The sequence below is a fragment of the Gallus gallus genome, chromosome 18, assembly GCF_016699485.2.
Source record: "Gallus gallus isolate bGalGal1 chromosome 18, bGalGal1.mat.broiler.GRCg7b, whole genome shotgun sequence".
NCBI lineage: Eukaryota > Metazoa > Chordata > Aves > Galliformes > Phasianidae > Gallus > Gallus gallus.
The window spans coordinates 41987-52377 of NC_052549.1; the positions used below are offsets into that span (position 1 = coordinate 41987).

The 10391-nt window shown below is 53.7% G+C and overlaps 1 long non-coding RNA gene across 4 annotated transcripts; it reads left to right on the forward strand.

Annotated features, from left to right (window-relative positions):
* The first annotated feature begins 5000 nt into the window (after positions 1-5000).
* On the forward strand, positions 5001-9399 carry LOC121107170. 4 transcript variants are annotated; one of them, XR_006931736.1, is made up of 4 exons: positions 5001-5300; positions 5379-5481; positions 5618-5703; positions 6609-7288. It is a non-coding gene; the product is annotated as an uncharacterized LOC121107170 (long non-coding RNA). The 4 variants fall into 4 exon arrangements; XR_006931735.1 differs by lacking the exon at positions 5618-5703 and adding an exon at positions 8369-9399 and having other exon boundaries at positions 5001-5481; positions 6609-7194; XR_005840823.2 differs by having other exon boundaries at positions 5001-5481.
* The last annotated feature ends 992 nt before the right edge of the window (positions 9400-10391 follow it).

A 10391-nucleotide genomic window follows, 5' to 3' on the forward strand; every position in this document is an offset into this window, starting at 1 on the left:
CCGGAAGAAGAGGAGTCGAGGCTGCTGGAGACATCAGGGCTCAGTGGCTCCGTGGCAGTGATGCGCTGCATCAGCTCTTGCGTTTGGCAGCTGTTTGCAGTGGCTTTGGTCCCCTCTCTTGTGACACCGGGCAGGTCCTGCTTGTGCTGGGGGACCTCCAGAGCCGCTTCTGAAAAAGCAAGAACATCCCCCCGAAGGATGATGGCAGCCTTCCCACAGCCACTCGGTGCAGGCAGCCACCTCTGGGGGTCACCTCTGCGGAGCACAGTCTCACCGTCAATCCAGGTGAGCAAACGGTCCATTTCCACATCATCGTTGTCAAGTCTGTGGGTGCTGGGTGTCTCTTCTGGAAAAGGCAGAAAATGCCCAGCGGGGCAATGGCAATGCCGGCTTTCCCACGCCCACTCCGTGCAGACACCCCCCCAGCAGCTCTGCTGCCCCTCCGAGAGAGACTCACCGTTGTTGATCCACGTGAGCAGGTCATCGATGTCTGCGTCGTCGTACAGGATGCCTGTCTTGGATGTCACTTCTGGAAAAGGCAGAAAATGCCCAGTGGGGCAATGCCAGCTTTCTTTCCCACACCCAGTGTGGGTGGGTGGGTGGGTGGGTGCCAGCAACCCCCCGCCAGCTCTGCTGCCCCCAAACTCACCGTCGTTGAGCCATGCCAGGAGATGCTGGATGTCCGCCACGTCCTCCGGGATGTCTGTGCTCGCTGTGGCTGCTGGAAAAGCAAGGACATCCCCAGTGGGGCAATGCCAGCTTTCCCACAGCCACCCGGTGCGGACAGCCTGCCGCACGCCCCGCAGCCCCCAAACTCACCCCCTGAGTCCAGCGCTGCGGTGCTGCAGCCGAGCGGAGCCGTGGCGGGATGGGGGCACCCGTCGGTGGGCGCTGGGTGCCCCTGGTCCTCCGTGAGCACCACGGCGTCCTGAAAGGGCTCCATCGGCGACTCCCAGGTGGCGGGCAGGGTGCAGGGCACGGGGAGCACCTGCTCCTGCAGTGGTGGTACCTGCAAAAGAACTGGCGGGGGGCCGGGGCGGCTGGGGGCCTGCGGCAGGCAGGTGCCTGCGGGCTGCGGGGGCTCCCCGTGGAACACGGCCCCAGGCCACAGCCCCATCGGCTGCTGGGGCGGCAGCGTCCCTGCCAGCAGGGGATGTCCCCAGCAGTGAGCGGGGGCAGTGGGGGGAGCCATAGCTGGGTGCAGCCCCCCAGGTAGCAGCTGCAGCACCGGTAAGTGCAGCCCCCCAGTTGGGGGCAGGCCCCCAGGTGGCAGTGGAGCCCCAGTTGGGGGCAGCCCCCCAGGGGGGAGCCGCGCTGCCTGTCCCCAGACACCTGGTACCCCAGGCCAGACAGAGGCCTGAGGCGCCAGGTAGGTGGCAGTGGGGACAGGGAGGGCTTGGGGTGGTACCGGCATCGGTCCGCGGATGGTGGGCTGCATCCAGGCGGGGTCCGGTGGCGGCACAGTCGCTTCAGAGAAAATGGCGTCGGGCGTCAGAGGCACCGTCAGCGCTCCTCGAGGGATTCTCTCTGTGGGGAAAGGCCAAAGTAGGCTCTGGGGTGGGCTCTGGGGTGAGCTCTGGGGCGCTGGGGTGCGATCTGGGGCACAGGGCTGAGATTGGGCTTACAGGGCTGGGATCTGGGGCGCTGGAGTGAGATCTGGGACGCTGGGGTGGGATCTGGGACACTGGGGTGAGCTCTGGGTTACAGGGGTGATATCGGGGTTACAGGGGTGGGATCTGGGGCACAGGGGTGGGATCTGGAGCGCTGGGGCCAGCTGAAGCATGGGAGCAGGGGAAGCCTGCTGCCTTACCTGCCATGACAGCTGGAGAGTGGCAGTTAGGGGAGCCCCTCCCCCCAGGGGGGTTGCGTGACCGTTGGGGTCAGCCCCTTTCCCCCAGGCTTGAGATGGTTGCAGTTTTTGTCGCCACAAAGACCTTAAAGACCCTCAAGTCTAAGCACAACCTAACCATACCAGCCTAACTCTAACGAGCCCCTGCTCAATCATGTCCCCGAGCACCACCTGGTTTTCAACACATTCAGGGATGGTGACTGAACCAGCTCCCTGGGTGGAATAGGGAGCCAGCCCATCAGGTCTCCCCTCAGCCTCCTTTTCCCCACACTAAACAGCCCCAGTTCCTTCAGTCACTCCTCAGAGGGCATATTGGCCAAGGCCTTCCCCAGCCTTGTTGCCCTTCTTTCAACCTGCTTCAGCACCTCAACGGCCCTTCTGTGCTGAGGTGCCCAAAACTGAACACTGGACTCGAGGTGAGGCCTCGCCAGTGCCGAGTCCAGGGGCAGGATGACTTCCCTAGTCCTGCTCACCACACCATTCCTGAGCCAGGAATTGTGGTTATGCCATTGGCCTTCTTGGCCACCTGGGCACACTGCTGGCTCATCTTCAGCCACCTGTCCGTCAGCACACCAAGGTCCCTTTCAGGGATCAGGCAGCTTTCCAGCCACTCCTCCCCAAGGAGGACTGGGGGGACGCCTGGGCTTGTTGTGACCAAAATGCAGGACCCGACACTCGGTCCCATTGAAACTCATCCAGTTAACCTGGCAGAGTGAAGAGAGAACAAAAACCAAGCAGGCAAAGAGCAGAGCTGTCCACAGGGGGCAGGGCTTGGGGCAGGGCCTGTGCCGGAGGGTGGTCCAGCACAGTGGTGGCCTCGGGGCCCAGGCTGGAGGGGGCCTGGCACAGTTGAGGCCTCGTGTGGGCCCAGAAGGAAGGAGGCCCAGGCACAGGTAGAGCCTCGGGACCCAGGATGGAGGAGGACCAGGTGCAGTTGGGGCTGCACTGGGGGGGCCCAGGATGGAGGAGAACCAGGCACAGTTGGGGCTGTGTTGGGGCCCAGGATGGAGGAGGACCAGTGCAGTTGGGGCTGCACTGGGGGGGCCCGAGCTGGAGCGGGGCCTAGCACAGTTGAGGCCTCCTCTGGGCCCAGACCAGAGGGAGCCCCGGCACAGCCCAGGCTTTGGGGCCTAGGATGGAGGAGGACCAGGCACAGCTGGGGCTGCTTTGGGGCCCAGGATGGAGGGGGGCCAGGCACAGTTGGGGCTGCTTTGGGGCCCAGGATGGAGGAGGAGCAGGCACAGTTGGGGCTGCTTTTGGGCCTGGGCTGGAGTGGGGCCTGGCACAGATGGGGCAGATTTGGGGCCTGGGCTGGAGCAGGCACAGTTGAGGCCTTGTCTGGGCCCAGACGAAAGGGAGCCCAGGCACAGCCTGTGCCTTGGGGCCTAGGATGGAGGAGGACCTGGCACAGTTGGGGCTGCCTGTGGTCCCAGGATGGAGGAGGACCAGGCACAGTTGGGGCTGCTTTGGGGCCCAGGATGGAGGAGGACCAGGCACAGTTGGGGCTGCTTTGGGGCCCGGGCACGTGGGAGGCTTGGCACAGCCAGAGCCTTGTGGCTGCACTCCCTCTGTACAGTTCAACCTTGATCCATAACCTAAAATGGTAACTGTAGTGAAAGGCAGTAGCTGATCCAGCGGCTTTCTTGTGTTTTAATTTTCCTATGAGTGGGGAAGGACTCAAGCTAGTAAACAAAGAGCCCTTTCTGAAGAACAGGACTCAGAAAGTATGAGCACAGAGCAGATCTCCCAGTAGAGATTCTTCCCCTTAGACAGGCAGCCCTTAAACGAGGGTGGGGAGGGCTGGAGCCAGGCTCCACCCGTTTTTTGCCCAGGTGAAATGCTTGCAGCTGTGCTCCACAGCAGAATGTGTTTTAATGAAGCCTGTGAAAGCCTGTGACATGAAAGAATCCTTTCTTCCTTCCTTTTTTCTCGTTTGTGTTTGTTGCCTGCAGTTCCAAGCAGGTGGCCTCTCAGTGTCTTGCAAGTGACAGCTAGCAGCAGCAGGTCCAGCCAAGAGGCACAGCACCCTGCAACCTCCAGGTGAGTGACAGCAGGCAGGCAGGCCTTTGGGCTCTGCAGGGTCATTGTGTGGAGCATTATGCCCAGGAACAGCTGAGTGTAAAGATGATGTCCGAGCTGCAGAGCTAAGCCTAACGGAGAGGCCCAGCGACTCAGCTCGTTTCCCAGCGTGAGGCAGGAAATTAGAGCCACTAGGGATATGCAGACGCTTTCTGCTTTTGTCTGTTGCCTCCCTCCTTCTGCCCCTGTCAGAGGGGAGGAACGAGCTGCACTTGCACAGAGACATTGCTCTCACGGCCACTCCCCCCTCAGGTTGGAGCATTCCTGGCTGCAGGATGGGCAAACCGAAGTTCTTGCCTGATTGTGTCTGTAAAGCTTAAAAAGGGACACAAACTATGGCCTCTTGGCTCATGAGAGGGGGTGAGAGAGGGGATGCTGTGCTATTGGGCTGCAGCCAAGAGTCTGAGAGAGTCTGTGTTATGTGAGATTTGAGAGACAGTTCTGGGGAGTGTGGGAGCAGTGCAAACGTGCAAGGGTGCTTTTCCTTTCAGGGGCCTTTGTGCACCAGCAGATGTTGATGCCCTAGAAGCACGGTGCGGAGCACATCCTGGGATCAAGGTGCCACGGACTGGAAAATGCTGCTGTGGCGAAGTTCCTGTGTGAAGACAAAACTCCCAGTCCCCCAGAAAAGTGGAGGCAGAAGAGCAGTGACAAGGTATCTACATGTCTATCTGTGTATGTGCACAGCAGGCCCAGCTGCCCCTGCTTCCTCCCTCCACGGGATCTGCTCCTGCTGCTGCTGCTGCTGGAGTCTCCTCTGGCCATGGTGGCGTGGGGCGAGTTCTTGTGTCAAACAGGATCTCCCATTCGTCAACTCATTGTGACCGGGCCTGATCCCCTGGTTGACCTGTAATGAATCGCAACGTTATCCATCCCATAACCTACCCTGGCACCGAGGTTAGACACCGTAGGTCTGTAGCTACCAGGATCATCTTCTGGCCCCTTCTGAGCTTGAGACCTCATGCGGCTGTCTCTAAAGTGTCTTGCCCACCACTTCATCCTGGTTGGGTGGCCTGTAGCACACTCCCACGCTAACGTCAGTCTTACTGGCCTTTGCTTTTATTCTGACCTAGAAGCTCTCAACCCTATCATGGCCATCGTTCATTTCCAGACATTCCCATTCTTTCTTAACGTAGAGGGCTGCACCACTGCCTTTCCTGCCTTGCCTCTCTCTTTTGAAAAGTCGCTAGCCATCCATCACAGCACTCCAGCTGTGTGAGTCATTCCACCACGTTTCTGTGATTTTTCTCCTGTTTTTGGATTCCAAGAAAAGCCAGGTAGGATTATTTTTATTGTTATTCTTTTTTTAATGGCAGGCATTGTGTTCAACTTAAAAAAGGAACGCATGAAGAATAGCTTTGTTTGCATTCTGGTAAGTGCTGAGGCTTTGGCTGATGACAGCTTTCAGCTGCAGCTGAACTAGGCTGGATTTGTCTCCTGCTCTCCATAGGTGAGTGTTTCTCTTCCAGATCTTTGAATCAGCTTTCTACACGGCTTAAGTGATGGAACAGGAAAGACTCCAATATGGTAACAACGTGATTTCTAGTGTTTTGGTACGTATATTCAAGTCAGTATGGGTCCATTTCAGACAGCATCGTCTCACATCTGTTTGTTGTCTCATATCAAAGGCATTTTTACTAATTTGGCTACATACATACTCCACCCATAGTTTGCGTCTTGTCTTCTTAGGGTGAGGTTTGCCTGCTGAACAGCAAGACAAAAGAAGCTTAAATTACAGAAGCAGAGAAGCAGAGACAGTCTAGAGGCTCAATACAGTACGGATCAGTTAGAGTATTACTTTGAAGTTGTTGTGTTCTGGGTCTTAGGTGGGATGAGAGACGGGTGTGAATGTTACAGCCAAGTGTTTTTCCCTTGTTCATTGTTCACCTGCTGCCATGCAAGCCAGCTCTTCTTTTCCCTGCCTCTGCTTTTCTTGTTGCATGCATATGCATCGCAAAATCTCTGAACAGATTTATTTTCACGTTTTAACAGTGTATAGCTAGAAGTGGGGCTTATCTCAGCCTTTTGTCTCATCATCTGATGGCGATTGGTTGTGTATGGGGGGAGTTTGCACGAATTATTAGCATCTCACCAAAAGCAAGGAACAGAAAAAGAAAGAAAAAAACACCAAACCGCCCTAAAAGCTGCATAAATGACTATAGCTGAGCCAGCAGGAAATATTACCTGCAGTTTGCAGAGTCCTCATTTTGCTCAGCACTGACTGGATGGGGTTAACAGTGACCGCTAATGAAGGAGCTCTGCTACCTGTCTGAGCAGTGCTCCAGTCTTTGTTGCTGCGTTAGGAATGCACTGCTTCTCCTGCCACATTTCTTCACGCCCTCGGTTGTTATCTGAGCAGTGTTAGCCCCCACGAGCTATGCAGTCAGTGCCTGCTTGCTCCAGGTGCTCCATAAGCACAGCAGAAGGATGCCAGGGGGCTTGCAGGCAGTGTGTGCATGCTGTTGCTCTCTCAAAGAAGCCCCTGTTTTAGCTAGCTGCAGAAGAAACCATTTTTTCCTTGGTCAGATCCTTGCAAACGCAGTGCAAGTGTACAGAACGGTACAGTGTCTAGCTGTCTTTTGGCAGTATGTGCAATGAGGTTATCTATTTTTCAGGCAGAGGAGTGCCTCCCGACAGTTGAGACTGAGCATTGTTTTCTCTCCTTCTTCATATCTTGCAGGAAAGATTGTTTCACGTGTAATGAAAAGCTAGTGTCCAGATGATCACTGCGGCCAGATGGCAATTTTGATGCCCTCGTCACTAAGACTTGTCCAAGCCCTGATGTATGTGAAGCTCATCAGGAGGGAATGCTCGCAAGAATCAGCTAACACAATAGCAGCAAGCTTTCAGTGACAGCGTTCAGGAAGGGTGACGATTCAGGCTGGGAGCAGGTATGTCATCACCTGACTTGACCACATGTAACTTGATGCTAGAAGTACACCACGTCCTCCCTCCCTGCATGGCAAGAGATTGCTCTCTTCTCCTGCAAAGGCAGCCAAAGTAACTTCTGTGTGCTGACTAGAGAGAGAAAACTTGGTGTCACTCCTCGCAAGTCCTGTGGCAGCCAGATACTGTGTTAGCCACTCACAGGTAGCATGTCTTTGGTATCAGGGTGTAAGAGAATGAACTCTGTAGGAGCGCTGCTGTCATAGGCCACCAAGGGCCCGGGATGCCTGGCTGAAATTTGATGTTGCAGATACCTTGGTGTCACTGGAATCCATGGAGTTGACACAGTCCTCTGATGGCTGGATTTCGGCTTTCTAAGGGTATTCCTTTCTGTTTCTCATCTTTTCGGGTGATATTGCTTTGCTTTCCTTGGCTTTTTAGTAATTCCTATTTTGGTTATTGTTTCTGGAATGGCTTTGCTTTGCTCCTTGGTTTTTCTTTTGTATCTTTGCCTTGCATTGCTTGTGAATTTTCATTTATTCCTTCTCTTCAGTGCAAAGCATTGGTGAGTGCTTTTCTCTTTGTACTGTGTTTGGTTTCTTTGCTTTGACACGATATACACGAGTAAAGCAAATGAATGGAATACAGTATGGTGACCTTGTTTTGTTTGCTTTGTTTTCCTTGCTTGGTTGTTTTTCCCCTATTGCTTTTCAGTAGTGCGCCTTTTGCTTTGCTTTCCATTGTCTTTGTGTCTGTTTTGTTGGCTCTTTGTCTTAGCTGTTCCTTTTCTTTGCATTAGCTTCTTCCTCCCAGAGGAGAGCATTCCTTGCCTTTTCAGAGGATGGTTCTTGGCTTTGCTTGGAGTTTCTCCCTTGCTCTTCATTCTTGGTTGCCTTACCTGGCTTTGCCTTCCTTGTCCCCTTGCCCCGGCCTTGCTCTTCCTTTGCCTTCACTCACCTGATGTGCTCTCTCCCTTGATTGTTCTGTTCTGTCTGTTCCTTTCTGGCTTCTTGAACTGCAGCCTCCTCTCTGGGCTTTCCTGCCGTGCTTGATGCATTTGCAGCTCCTTGGAGTTTCCCAGGTGGGTCCACGCCTCCTGGGCCTCCTTGCCTCTTCCCTTGTGGTGCTCTTGTGGCTTTTTCTCCAGCTGGCTGGATCCATGCGGGCCTATTGCCCCATTTTCTCGGCATTGGTGTATGTAGATTGTTCTGTGTCATCTTCCCAGGCATAGATGCTGAGTTTTTGCCTCTCCCAGACTCTGTTGTCATCTTTGCTTTTCCGTGAGAGTGTATTCTGTTCTGTTAGCGTTGGTTGCTTGTTTTTGAATTTGGTGTTTGTTGTTGTTTCATGTATTGTTATTGGCTTTCTTTGATGTGCGTGGGGTTTTTCTTTGTTCTTTTTTTCAGTTTGGTGCTCTTTTTTTTTTTTTTTTGCTGTTCACTTCTTTGCACTGTATTTTTTTCCCAGTAGCGTTTCTTTTCCTTTCTCTTGTACTAGAAATTGTAGCTCCTAACACTAATCCAAATGTATAAACCACAAGTCTGAACCACACAGGTGTATGGGAACTGTATAATCACAGCCTGACCCTCTGTTTGACCACCTGAGGCGAGTGCTGAGTCAGCTGCAGGGGCACAGGTGATGGCAGTTTCACCTGAGTGACCGGAAGGGGTGGACCCTGGCTGCAGCCCTGCTAGACCCCATGTAAGGGCTGACTCCCAAGGAGGAAGGCTCTCTCTCTGGAGGTCACCCTTAGTGGAGCTGTTCTGCGCGCCCAGGGTACGGGTAAGCTTTGTATTTCATTCCTCCTTTGGAAAGGCAATTCTCTCTCTGCTCCTTTACCTATTTGCCTTACAATCTGTTTGCCATACACACAGGTAATGTTTAACCCCACTAATGGGTAGCCCTTAAGCCTTTTCTGTAAATGCAACAGGGATAGGGTTAGCCCTCATCAAGTAAGGGCCACCCTCAGTCCTAAAACCAAAGGGTAGCCCTTAACCATAACCGAAGTGCGAATCCTTCGCTCTAATCCAATGTGGTAACCGTTGACCTGTCACTGAAGGGAAGCCCTTCATCCTAACCTACTATGGTAACTCTTCATCCTAAACGCTAGCCTCTAACAGTAACCTTTAAGCCAATCCCTAGGGGTTTTCCTTAAGCCTTTGCCCTGACTGAACTTGGTAGCATTTCCACGTGAAGCCTTATCTAATGCAGTAACCCGACCATCTGATGCCAAAGGGTAACGGTCCGCAGTTAGTAGTAAGACTAAATAGTAGCACTTAACCGTAATCCAGCAGGGGATGAGGCCGAGCTTGTCTTCTGCCAGGGCTGCTCTCAGCCCCAGGGCACGGCGAGCGGCTGCGGGCAGTGCATCTCCCAGCTGAGGTGCCTGTCAACATCTGCCCGCTGTCCTTGTGGAGGGCCCGTCATCGTCATGGAAACTGATTGTAACAGCACAAAGGTTCCAGGAGCGTGGGTGATGTCAGCTGTGACATCCTCTGGGGGGCCTGGAGCCGCCCTTTTTTGGCCTTGCAGCCCATCAAGCCAAAGCCTGCTGTCCTGCACGTGGTCCCACCGGGCAGAAACTCTTGGGACGTAGGAAGGTTCAGGGGAGGGGACAGATGCCTGAGGGCATTCTTTGATTCCATCCCGAGAGTTGTCTTTGTCTTTGTTCTTTCCATGTCGTGTGGTTTTTCTTTGCTTTTCCTCTTGCTATTTAACATCTTTTCTTCTTTTATGCTTCTTTCTCTGTTGCTTTGCATTGCACTGCTTTGGTTGGTTGTTGGTTTTTTTTCCCTTCCTTTCAGGCCAAGCCCCAGGGGCTGCTAGGGCAATGTCCTCACTTGGAGGGGGAGGCTGGGTTTCCCATCTGAGGGCTTCATGCACAAATAGCAAGGAAAACTCAGACACAGAGCAATGCTAAGCAAAAGCACGCCTTTTCTGAGACACTGTCTCAAGCTCCCTGAGCTCTTTTTTCCTACGAGGTAACTCCCCTGCTTTTTTCCATCTCTTATTACAACAAGAGAGATTTCCATCGCTCTTACAACAGCTCGCCAAATAATGTTCTTACCCACAGAAGCTTTCCCTTTTCCCTTTTCTCAGTGAGAGTCGCTTGAATCCCTGGGCTGATTCCCTAAAACCAAGTGTAATTTTTCTCCTTCCCAGAAACCAGTCACCAACAGAAGTTGTCCTGTTAGCCCACATCCACCCAAAATCCCTCAAATACACTATTCTTACAGCCAAACCAGACCATTTTCTGTTCAACTGCAGTGCACTTACGGACCCTATTTCTAGTCTTGTTCCTGCTGAGGTAGTGGTAAAGAAACCCCAGTCTGCCTGACAGCAATACATTGCTCAGAGTAAAGCTGCTGGAGCACACAAAATGCTGTCAGGCGTCCGAGCTGAGCAACAGACTTCATTCCTGAATTGCACAGCTACCAGTAGAAGTGACCTCCACGCTGTTTGGCCTGTCCAAGGAGTTCACGCAGCTCTGAGTACCCCCATTTCTACACAGAGTGGTATCCCCCGTCGGCTATCAGCTGCTACTGTAAGCCTTTCTGCTGCTTGAAGCCAGAGGGGC